At 33.7% G+C, this 12,623-nt stretch overlaps 1 protein-coding gene across 2 annotated transcripts in view; it reads left to right on the top strand.

The window, feature by feature from the left end:
- The window catches only part of SLC12A6 (solute carrier family 12 member 6), an 86,579-nt gene that overhangs the window by 2,491 nt on the left and 71,465 nt on the right, over positions 1-12,623 (top strand). The gene's annotated exons all lie outside the window — the stretch shown is intronic.

Below are 12,623 nucleotides of genomic sequence, written 5' to 3'. Positions count from 1 at the left end.
TGCTTTATATGTTTAGTTTTGCAGTCTTTATATTTGGCTCTGTTTTCTAGCTAATGTAGATGTATGTCTGCTAATGAAAATTCTCATAAGAATCTTAAAGACTCCTAAAAATGATATTCTACCCAAATTTGAGAACCATAGCTTCAGCCACTGACTTGTGAAAGCGATTTTCCGGTGTCAGGAAATACTGTTCCTCCTAACTTAAAGGGCGCAGGAAACCAGAATGATTTTAGTTCCTTGTTTCTGTTTGTATTTTTTAATGTCTGGAGATAAAGTAGATTTGGTAAAGTTTATAGTCCTCTAGAATTCACTTATCCTCGACTAAACATTTTTTAATGGAGGTATTATAGATTGGTTCCTGGACTTAACCAACTTTTTTTTTTGGTTTTAATTTTTTTTTACAATTTATTTATTTTGACATTCGATATTGTATATTAATTTAAGGTGTACAGTATAGTGGTTAGACATTTATATAATTTAAGAAGTGGTCCCCTGACTAGACTAGTACCCAAGGAATTAACTATTTTCAATTTGACAAACTTTACACTGTGTACCACAGTGTTAAAATTACGTTATGGAATGAAAATAATTTATCACTTTTTTCCTCCAAATTGTAAATTGCAGTTTTAGTTTTTATTTATTATACTGTATTTAGGTTGTAAAAATACCAGGTAAAGACTGTGTTAATTTTTTTTACTGCTGTAATTGTCATTAGGTAATTTATAGTTAAGTATTGTGAGGCTTGTGACTTATATGTTATGGAATTGTATTTGTATTCTGTTTTTAAAAGTGGGCTTATTTCCATAATGTGGTAGCCGTGCAGAACAGGATCCTTGCCCAGGCCACTATCTTACCTGTAAGCATTCTTTACAGTCCAGAATGCTATCGTTTAATACTATAGGGGTAAAATAAAACAGGGGACATATCTAGGTGAAATATATGCTGTTTAGGTGGATACAGAAAGCTTGGCTCTCTAACACATTCCTTAATGTTTAAATACTCTCTGGTACTAGATGAAAGGGAAGTTAACTATCCAGCCATTACATCACATTTCCCCCCCATACTCTCAGGAAACTAGTTTCCTACTTTCCCAATGAACTACTTTTTCTTTTAAAAAAAATTTCTTATGATGACTGGTATCCTGTGAAATATTTTCTCCACCATTAGAGGGAACTGGTTAGAAAAATAATTATTTCATCTTCAGCCTCATAATATGCGGATGCCCTCATTACACATAGATCTTCAAAAGAAAATCAAGGACATATCTTAATCTACATTTGTTTCTGGACTGGAGTTAGTAGAGGAAAACAGCTAATTCCTTTTCTACAGTTGACTCTATCCTTAAGCTCATAGTGTATTTCAGAATTGTGTTTGCTATTTTAATATTTAGAATTCTGTGACTGTTTTTTGGGGGGCCTTTCTACATTTTTCTGTGATTGTAATATTGGTATGATTATCAATCCTTTCCCCACAACTCCCATGCCTCCCACATTTCTTACTGTAAAGATGCTTACCACCTTAAGTTTCTTTTCTTGTTATATACCTTTTACTTACAATGTATAAACAAGTTGGGGGTGGGGGGGAGACACATGAAGTTTTAAATAATTATTTCTATGTTCTATTTTTTTTCTACTGTTGGCGTTTTGAATAGATAATTGTATTTTTGCTATCAAAGTATTTATAGTTCTTTCATTGTGTCAGAGTTTCATTAGAACTTAAGGGTCTGTCTAGTGGGTAAATAAAATCAAGAGTCTTGGCACTGTACTTGCTTATGCATGAAGAACGTCTTAAAGATATAGAAGGAACTATTGATAGTGGATATCTCTGGAGAGTTTTGAAAATAAGGTGGAGAGTGGGAATTTTCCTTTATTTAAACAATTCAGAAGGGCATATACAATTTTTGTTTATATTGAGAGTTTATCCTTTTATAATAAAAAAATTTTTAAGAGGCATAGCATGTTTGGGAACCTCAGGTGATCAAGAATGGAATTCTGGTCAAGCCTCATTTTAAAAAATGAGGAAACTAAGGCTTACAGAGACGATTATTTGTAAATCACAGAGTGGCAAAACCAAGACTGAAGTGTAGGCCTCCTGACTTCTATCCAGTGTTTTCCATTTATTTCATTTTGTCTCTGCTATGATGAACAGTTTTTACATTTGTCTCACAACCATTTGCTTATCTTAAATGATTGTTAAAATCGTAATACCAAAAAAGAGCAGGGAACATATTTTTATATATCTTATACAGGTTTTAATACATTTCAACCCTTTACAATTCAATAAATGCTCCCTGAGGCTCTTATATGTGTGAGGCCCTCTCCTAGGAATTATAGGAAATATGCAGGTAAGATACAGTTTCCGTCTTTGGAGAGCTCAGGCATAGTGGTGAAAATAACAAGAACACTATCCATTCCTTCACCAAACATTTACTGAGCATTTATGAGTCAGGCCCTGTTCTGGGTGTTAAGTCCACTCCCTGAGGAACAGAGTAGGACTGATGAAAAGAGCCCAGTAACTGTTCTAAGGAATGTTATGATCTAATTAAGGAAACAAATTTTCATATAAATTATAATGCTGTATGATAAATGCAACAGTAAAAATATACAGCAAAATAAAAAAAAGATAAAAATACAGCAAAGGAAATGATGAACGGAGGTAAAATGGAAATGCTAAGAGACTAGAGGACTTGATGAGGTAAAGTAGTTGTGAAAGGAGTAGAAGGAGTAGAAGGATTAAAGACTGATCAGACAGTTGAATGTTGGAGTTAATGGTTTCAGAGTGGGTTCCAGTGTTAACAGAAGTTCAGAAGTTCCAGTGTTAACATGAGACAGCGTACAACCTTGGGAGTGGGTTTCTGAAATGGGGTAGAAGTAAAAGCCAGTTGAGTCAAGGAGCTCTGACTATACCAACTTTGAGGCTGGCTATTACTAAGTTTTTATAGAAGGGTGCCAGGTGGTAAAAATGCAAAAATAATTTAGATTAAGTCTTTCCTTCAAGGAGTCACCTTCTCTGAAACTTTTTCTGATTCAACCCCATACCCAAATCGAATAGATTAGTTCTTTATGTCCCTACACCCCATATACAGACTATTAATTAGCAGCACCTATTTCACTTAATTTTGCTGTTTTGTTTACATATTATCTTTCCCAATTAGGCTGTAAGGTTCTGGAGGACAGGCATACAAAGTGGTCTTTGTATTTTCAGCACCTGGAATAATGATGTCATACATATCTTGTACTCAGTAAATACATACCGAACCGAAAATCTTCTAGAGTGAAAAAAAAAGAGACAGAAATATAAACAAAAATTAAAAACATACTGTGGTAAAGACAAATGAAATGTACCTAATAGAACAGTGATGCTTCAATCAGCTGCATGTTGGAATGATCTAGAGATCATTTTAAAAAATATCTTTGCCCATTCTCAGGGATTCGGATTTAATTGCATCAATAGTTTTTAAAAGTTTTTCAGCGTATTCTCATACACAGCTGGAGTTGAGGGACCATAGCTCAGAAAGGTAAAAGTGGTTAATCCCACATACATGGGAAGAACTTTCCCACCTGCACTGGGCTTTGAAGGATGAGCAGAAGTTCACCAAGGGGATAAGGCACAGCAGAATTTTCCTTAAATGTCAGTAGTTCTTGCAGAATGTTAATCTGTGCTTGCAACCATTACATTACACATGGACATTTCACTTCCTCGGCTGATCCATTAATTCTATGTGCTATTCAGTCTCTTATAGGCTTAAATTAGAATAATGTTTGACCAAGAAACTTCAAAAGCTTTTTTTTTTCCCCTTAGGAACATGTTTCAAAGTACAAAGCACTTTTTTAATACTTTTCAAAAAAACTTCTAGTTTTTTGCCCTAAACCAAAATAAGTGAATTCCATTGTATTGCTGATCGCAGGGAATTATTACCCTTCTTTTAAATATACCTTTCATATTATTTGGTTTTTGAATACTATCCATTTTACTTTGGCATTCTGATAGTGAGCCAAAACATTGTATAAGGTAGTAAGATGGATAGTTTTATAAAAAATAAGTGGATTTGATATCTAAGTTCACCTGATAGCATCCTCTGATAGATTTTTTTTTTTTAAAGGATTTTCAGTATAACTTGTCTGAAACATTTTGGTTATAAACGACAACTGTTTTCCCATCTTCATACTCCATAGCCAATGATTAAACTGTATAATATGCTGTTTTACACTACAAGAAGCAATCAACCAAATCCAGAATGTGGAAAATTTTATTGAATAACTGGATCCTTCAATAAATAAATAGCATGGAGTGGAGGAGTGATGGAAAGGGAGCGAAAGCTGTTACAGATAAAAAGCATGTCAGTCAACCAAATGCAATGTGTGAACTTTGGATCCTGATGTGAACAAAACAACTGTAAAAAGACACTTTGAGATAATCAGGGAAATGGAATCATATACTTGGTATTAAACGATATTAAGGAATTAATTGTGGACTTTCTTACGTATATTTATGACTGTGTGGTAATATAAAGACCTCATCTATGGAGTTTCATATTGAAGTATTTTCAGATGAAATGAAATGTACTCCCCCCAAAAAAAGTTGAGGAGAGAGAGACAAAACAAGATTGGCAAACGTTTATAATTTATTGAATTGGAGTAAAAGGTACAAGAGGATACATTTTACTGTTCTCTATGCTTTTTTGTATATTTGAAAATTTCTATAATAAAAACTTTTAAAAGGTTGAACTGCAGTCAAGGTGCTTTATAGAAAGTACTTTCTTTTATATAGTCTATCATAGAATGCTCTAAATAATTTGATTAAATACCAGTGATTGGTAAAGTGATTGCTTCAGCTTCTTTTATCTTTAGTGGTCTCTTTTATGTCCTTACTAATTACACCAGGGGCCTCATTCTTTTCCTCAATGGCATGTTTCTTGATTCCAGATTCTCATAAGCTTTGCTTTGATATTACCTGTACTGGAATGGAAAAGAAGGAGAAAGACACTTTTGGGGACCTGGGAGCTTCATAAAAGTCATGCTTTCCCTTTTTAACTCTTTCACTGCATTAATTGATTTCAAGTTTTTTTTCAGAAATCCACAAAAACCAAAAAGCTGATATTTTGACTATTTTATGCATTTAATAATAACAACTTGAGCTGCTTTGTATATAAATGACATTTTTATGTATAAAAATTTCCTATTACTCATTCTTGAAAAACAAAAATATAGAAAAATGTACATCTGGCGTTCCTAAATTTTCTTTCTGGAAGTTTCCATCCACAGTCAGCAGATGGAAATATTCATTCGGACATATCCGACCATCTCGGCAAAAGGGTTAAGGCTGTTAGAATAAGGGGAATGTTTCTATAGCTGACTTTTAAGGCAATTTATAATGAATGACCTAAGAACAATATGTTGTAAACTTTTGGATAGTGGACTCTTTTTTTCCCCCTCTGCCTAACAAATGCTTGTGGACTAGCAAGACCTTTGTACAAATTCTAAAAATGCATTCCTTCCAAGCTTCACTGGTAAAGGCAAACTGGATTTCAGCCCCTAGACCCTGCCCTTTTGGCCTGACACAATCAGCACAGCTGCATTTGGTAGACTTGTAAAACTCAGAATAATGTAATTTATATGTCTTTAAGTTCTTGGTAATGTGTTTCTTAACAGTAGGTATGAAGGTTTGGAGAGCTATATTGTAGGAATTATGAAAGCATTTTATCTTATGAATATGTAAAACAGTGTATTATTTTAATATATTAATGAACTGTTATAAATAAATGGGAAAACAGTAAGATATATTCCAATTAAAACCCAGTGATTAGTGCTTTGGTGTATTTTGTAGAATCCCAGCAATTAAATATGAAGATATGAGCACAAAACTGCAGAACATACAGTATACACAGACACACACACACACACACGCACGGCACCTTGCTTTAACTACAGAAATTCAATAGTTGATTAATAGATAATAGTGTTAGCATATTTGCTCTGTTCTAAGGTGTATATTTATCATTTTTAACATTTCTGATGTTCGAGTGCATTTTACTTTTGAAGAATTTTAAGCTATCATTAAATCATTGGTGCAATTTACAGTAAACAAAATTTCAGAATCAAGTGAATACTGTAAAATAAATCAATCTGAGAGGCTAAGCAAAACGTGGACGTTACCTTTGGATGTCTTAACTGGAAAAATGTTAGGGCTGAAGCTTTTTTTTTTTCCTTCTAAAATTGAAGTTTTTATAGTTGAAAAGCACAGAAATAGAAAATAAAAGCTGTATTACGTTATAAGGAAATGACAGGTATGTTTAGGTCTGAATCGTAGTTTTAGTGGGTTTTTTTGTTTTGTTTTTAAAGTTTCCTGCTATTTTAGCTCAGAACTGCGTTTCAGTCTTAAGTTTCCTTGCTAAATTATCAGTGGCAACTTCTGTGTTGCATTTTTATTACTGCATTGCTAAGCCTTACTACATTTCTCATGACCTTGAGAAATTCGTGCAAGATATTCAATTGATAGCATCCATCTGTTTACAGTCGGAACCATTTGGTAGATAGCTTTAATTTTTGGCAAAGTGGCACCAGAATTTCCTCCATTTTACCAGACAAGTCTGTTTTTACTTTGGGGCAAGGCTATTTATTTTTCATATTGCTAGTTTAAAAAAGAAAACACTAATAAGTTAAAAATTCTTGTATATGCATGTGCGTTTTCAATTTGAGGAGCTATGACAAATTGAACAACTGAAATTCATCTTTATTTTGAGAGCATTAGTATTTAATATTTAAGCTTTTTTAATACCCAGAAATAATACTTATTTTCATAGCTTGCTAATTTATATCCTAAAATGAATGTAAAAAATGATGTTATGTTGATTTTTTTTCTAGTTTAGCAGTGTGCTAATTTCCAAATAAAATTTTAGTAAGTAATTGGAAGTAGAAAACATTCTTCCCTATCAGATAAAGTTAATTCTTTCCTGAAAAATCATCTGTTCTGATATTTTTTCATTAAAAAAAAAGTTATTTCCTTCTGAGCTAAGATGGGATTTCTTACCCGGGGAAAACTAAAGCTGGTGTGGTTAAGTAAGCTGCCCAAGGGCATACAAGTGATAAACGAAGAATAGTGACTTGAACCCAGGTATGTGTGATTCTAATATCAGTGTTATTACCCTTTCTCTACTAACAGTGGTTGACTCTGTTGAAACATTTATTAAGCTGCAGTTGTATAGTAGATTATAGGAAGCATAAAAGAAATGCAGTTTTTATGTTCTCTGTATATTTTTGCAATTATTTTGCCTGGTATTGGCATGACAGGAAATGGGGGGTGGGTAATAAAATGACATGTTTCCTGAGTAACTTAAGGTTCTATGTTTCTAAAAGGAAATCTGGCCTAACAATGTGTATTTCACTCCTTTACACAAATGATTTATCTATCTGCAGATACCTAGGGCAGTGTAGAGTGCTGAATTACGTCAACAGCTATTGATTTAGTTACATTAGTCCATCTGTCCTAAAGTTAATGAATATTCATATTTTGACCGGAGTCTCAGTAGATCTATTTTAAAATGGAGTTTTGTTGCAGGGGGAGGAAGGAAGTAATAACTGAAAAACACACTTTTTCTATGTGAAAATTAACCACGGAATTTTATTTTGAATTGTGTTTTCATTTTCCTTTTTTTTTTAATTGGGGAATATTGCGGAACAGTGTGTTTCTCCAGGGCCCATCAGCTCCAAGTGGTTGTCCTTCAGTCTAGTTGTGGAGGGCGCAGCTCAGCTCCAAGTCCAGTCGCTGTTTTCAGTCTTTAGTTGCAGGGGGCGCAGCCCACCATCCCATGTGGGAATTGAACCGACAACCCTGTTGTTCAGAACTTGCACTCTAACAAGCTGAGCCATCCGGCCACCCCTCAGGAAGCTCAGCGGCAGCTCATTGTCTTCAATCTAGTTGGGGAGGGTGCAGCTCTCTGGCCCATGTGGGCATCGAACAGGCAGAGCTCACATTCTAACCAATTGAGCCATCGGGCCACCCTCATATGCCTTTTTTACACTGTAGTATTGACTAGAAACCCATCTTGCAAGTATTTCATAATAAAAGAATGGCATATCATACATCAGAAATAGAATCGTTGACTGTACCTCTTTGGTTGGTGAATCTTGGTTCCGTCACACCTAGGCGGTAATGACATTAGACTAATGAAAGAGATGGGCAGCCTTATATAGAGAGTAGCAATATTGTGGAAGAAGTAACGGTGGAAGCTGAGGACTCTGAATCCTCAGAGGCTTTTGATAATGCCTTCTTCGTATTTGGGTCAGCAGTCAAAATGGCTGACATAGCTATGAAATTCAAGTAGCAAGCCATCAGCTCTCCTACCAGTCTTTCCTCTAGCGAAGACTCACAGCTTTAAGTCCCTGAAGAAGTAACCAGGCAGAGTGATAGAGTGTTGTGGTCTCAAGCTTCTTTATATGCTTATACTGTGCAGTCCTGGTTTTATATTGCCTTTTATTTATCTTTAATTGGATAACAAGACTTAATTGGATAACAAGTTCCTTGAGGGCAGAACAGTATTTTGTTCTCCATTGCATTTCTATTTTCTGGCACATTGTAGGCTTTCAAATATACAGAGGGTGCCAGAAAAAAATGTGTACATTAAAAGGTGTATACATTTTTTTGCCTTTTTTTGGCAACCCTGGTAGATTGAATAAATGCATGATTCCTTCAGCCTCAGTAAAGCAGGAAATTATCCTGATGTTTGATTTGGAGAACAAATCTTTGTCTCCCTTACTCTACAATACTATGATGAATCCATCAGAAAATAATGTTTTTTATGTATTATCTTTCAGTTGTTAGCCTCCAAATACATTATATATTCATCACTGACGCCATTCTATAAAAATTCATTTTCATAGACAGTCTTACGGAATTTTGAGATTTAGAAGGCTTAAGTCCTTACTATCTGTGGTAGTTGGTCCTCACCAAAATAATTGATTAATTCATTTAATTCTTTCTATCATTGTCTAAATTGTAAGGTAAAATTTAGAATTCGTGACCATGTTGATATTTTAAACTAATATTTCATGTTGCCGCATCTGAGGGGAAAAAAGGGTTTACTGAATATGGAAAATAAGGAAATATATATACGTCTACTCAAGAATGAGAGTCCGTATACTTTTCAGGCTCCAGTTATAGCTCTAAATTTAAGTAGTGAACTACTCATTCTCTCTTAGTAAAATGTTTACAACATTCTCTAATAGAGCTGCGTATAGTATGCAGAGAGTGCTGGCCCATGAGCTGTTTATTAGCTGTCTGTAAGGAGATAAGTTCAGAAATTGAGAGTTTTAGAAACTTGCATAGCAGTTTGATAGAGCAATTTTATGTCTGTTGAATCTAATAATAAAAATTGGAACTTGTGTTTTGTACATTTTCATTTCATTTTTCTGGTATTTCACTTTTACTTTTTTTTTTTTTACAAAATTTTTAGCCCACAATGGATTGGAAATTTAAAGAAAAATATTTCTTTACCCGAGATAATTTGCAAAGTACTGTTCTAAAACAATGGTTCACAGCCTTTCATACGTTTGCCTAACCTGAACGATACTACATTCAAGGGCGTGTGAGTTAGTGTTTCCCTACCGGTGGCCCTTTGAAGCAGGAGTATCTGAATGGGGGAGGGAGAAGTAGGTTAGTCTTTCATGCAAGTCTGAAATTTTCATTAAGAATCGCTGTTCTAGCACATATGGTCTCTTTCATCTCTCCATATAACTCCATATCTGAAGTTATAATTCAGGTATTTTAAAGAAATTCAGATTTTTTTCTTCTCACACACATCTCTCTCAGTAGGATGGATTATTGGTATAAAGATTTATGGAACAAAGAGCATGAAGGGTTTACAACAGGATAAAACGTAATCTTTATAGCTCAAAGTTTCTTATAAATTTACCTTGATCAGGAAAATTAGTTTGATCAAGAAAATTAAAGTATAATGTAGTTAGTTTCCCCTCATATTTAGTTGCTGGCCAGTCGTTACAATGGTTCAATAAGAATGTCCACACTAAATATTCTGAAGTACTAACATACTCCATTAAAAGCAACTGCTTGGAAATAGATTCCACTTCTTTTACTAAAAACACTATTTCTAATAAACCAAATACTGTAAGCACAAAATTATTAATTGGTTATAATTTTAAAGGTTAAGTGTGACTAAATCTCAGTAGTGGACAAAGCACTCTGAATGGTATGTTCAACCTACAGGAGTTCAGGAGAGCTTCATAAGGTTTGAATCTGTTTCCAAATCAGAATCTGTTGTTCTTTGCTCAGCACTCCCACTGAACTTGTGTGAGCACACAGGAGTGTGTGTGCACAGGCTCACTTAAGGTACTTGCATAAAACCTTGTCTTATGATGTGTGTGTAAGAGAGAGAGTGAGAATTCTGTGAAAAGGTGTAGACAGATAAGATGAATTAAGTCTGTATTTTGCGTGCTCATGAAATCTAGTCTGTTCTGTTTTATACGTTTCCAGCTTTTTAATAACATGCTGACACCTTTGATCAAGCTTTAATTGCATTTTTTTATTTAAAAAAAGAATGTTAGTGAACATGTTACTAAAACCTCAGTATCATAGCCACAAGATTCTCCCAAGAATAAACAGAATGACATTTGGTAAAACTCATGTATTCAAAATGTATGTGGCTTTTTAATTTCAGGGATTTTGCTTACTGCTTACTTATAGAAGTTTTCTTGTATCACAGATCCATTTTTAGCATGAATGACTACATTCTTTTTCAGAATAGTTTCAGCAATGAGATTGTGTGGTTTTAGATTATTTGGATAGCTTTTGTACAATGCAGTTCTCAGAGGAAGTACATGAATGATTTGCTCTAAAATTGAGTGATTTTTCATGATACATTATAGTATAAAAATGTATTACGATCTCAGAGAGAATCCTTATGTTGAAAATAACTTCCCATTGACTTTCCCTTAATTGTTTCGGTCTTTTCACCAAATCTAACTTGTCTTTATTTAATAAATTAGTTGAATAAAACAAAGCACTAGTTACCATGAGTTGTTACCTAGCTATGATTAAAAATAAGTAATTGGGTAGTGTTTCATGGTAAATTTTACTTTTGAAATATTACCCAAAGTAGTCCCATTCTTCTAAAGAATGCACATGCTTTTTTAAAAAAAATCAGACATAATATAGTCACAAATAAAGTGTTTTACTCAAACTAATTAGTAAAATAAAACGTATAATATTTGGCCTAGTGTATAATATGAGTATATAGGCCTAATGTATAGTGGAGTAATGTCGTTATAAAACCCCTTTGCCCTACTCTGGCCTTAGATCGTACCTCTTGAAAAATACCATAGATTTTTGTAAAAATGTAAATATTTCAAACCTGTTTGATGACTCTCATTTCAAACAACATTCAACACTCTAAAATCAAAGTACTGGAAAAGCATTTATGTGACTGCCTAAATTTTACATAAAACAGAATTTCTCCCATAAGTGGTGTGCTTTATACTTAGATCTTAGAACTTTACATTTCAGTGAACTTAATTTAAGTTCAATGTATTTTTTTCCAACATTTTATTACGAAAATCTTCAAACATACAGAAAAGTTGAAAGAATCATATGGTGTACACCAATATTCTTATCTTCCAGATGCTACAATTAGCATTTTGCTACACTTGTTTTATTACATACTTATCTCTTTCATTGAGTCATCTATTTTTGAAGCATTTCAAAGTAAGTTGCAGACATCATTTTGCTTCACCCCTAAACACGCCAGTATACATATAATTAATGTGTAATATATAATTTATAATATATAATGTTTTTGAGATTCATCGTGTTGTTGGATCTATCAGTAGGTCATTCCTGTTTCTTGTTGAGTAATAGTCTATTGCATGAATATACTACAGTTTCCTTATCCTACTGACAGGCACTGGGGCTGTTTCCTGTTGGGCTGTTATGAATAAAGCTGCTATAAACATACTTGTTCAATTTTTTTTTGAATTTATGCTTTTATTTCTCTTGGGTAAATACCTAGAAGAGGAATTGCTGGGTCATAGGGTAAATTCCTGGGTCATAGGGTAGATGTGTGTTTAAATGTATTAGAAACAGCCAGACCTTTTCCTAAAGTGGTGGTTACCATTTTACATTCCCACTAACATTTGCTCTACATCCTAGCCAACAGTTTTAATTGTGATTTTAATGTACATTTCCCTGATGGCCAGTAATGTTGAGCACTATTTCAAGTGTTTATTAGCCATTTGTGTAACTTCCTTTGTGAATTGTTTGTTTAAATCTTTTGCCCATTTTGTATTGAGTTTTGTCTTTTTATTATTGAGTTGTAAGGGATTTCTATATATTTTAGATACAAGTTCTTGTCAAATATTTGTTTTGTGAATATTTTCTCCCAGTCTATGCCTTGCCTATTCATTTTCATAATGATGTCAGTTCATTGTATTGTTTTCATCATTTTATTATGAAAAATTTCAAATACAGAAAGTTGAAGGACTTTTGTAGTAAAAAATACACCCACCATCCAGTGTCTGTCATTAACATTTTATTATACTTGTCCTTTCACATATCTATCCAGCTTGTTTATGCATTTCAAGGTAAATTGAAGGCATTAGTTCACTTCCCCCAAC

This window comes from Rhinolophus ferrumequinum, chromosome 6 (genome assembly GCF_004115265.2).
Source record: "Rhinolophus ferrumequinum isolate MPI-CBG mRhiFer1 chromosome 6, mRhiFer1_v1.p, whole genome shotgun sequence".
Lineage (NCBI taxonomy): Eukaryota > Metazoa > Chordata > Mammalia > Chiroptera > Rhinolophidae > Rhinolophus > Rhinolophus ferrumequinum.
This window is presented reverse-complemented; position numbering and strand designations above follow the sequence as displayed.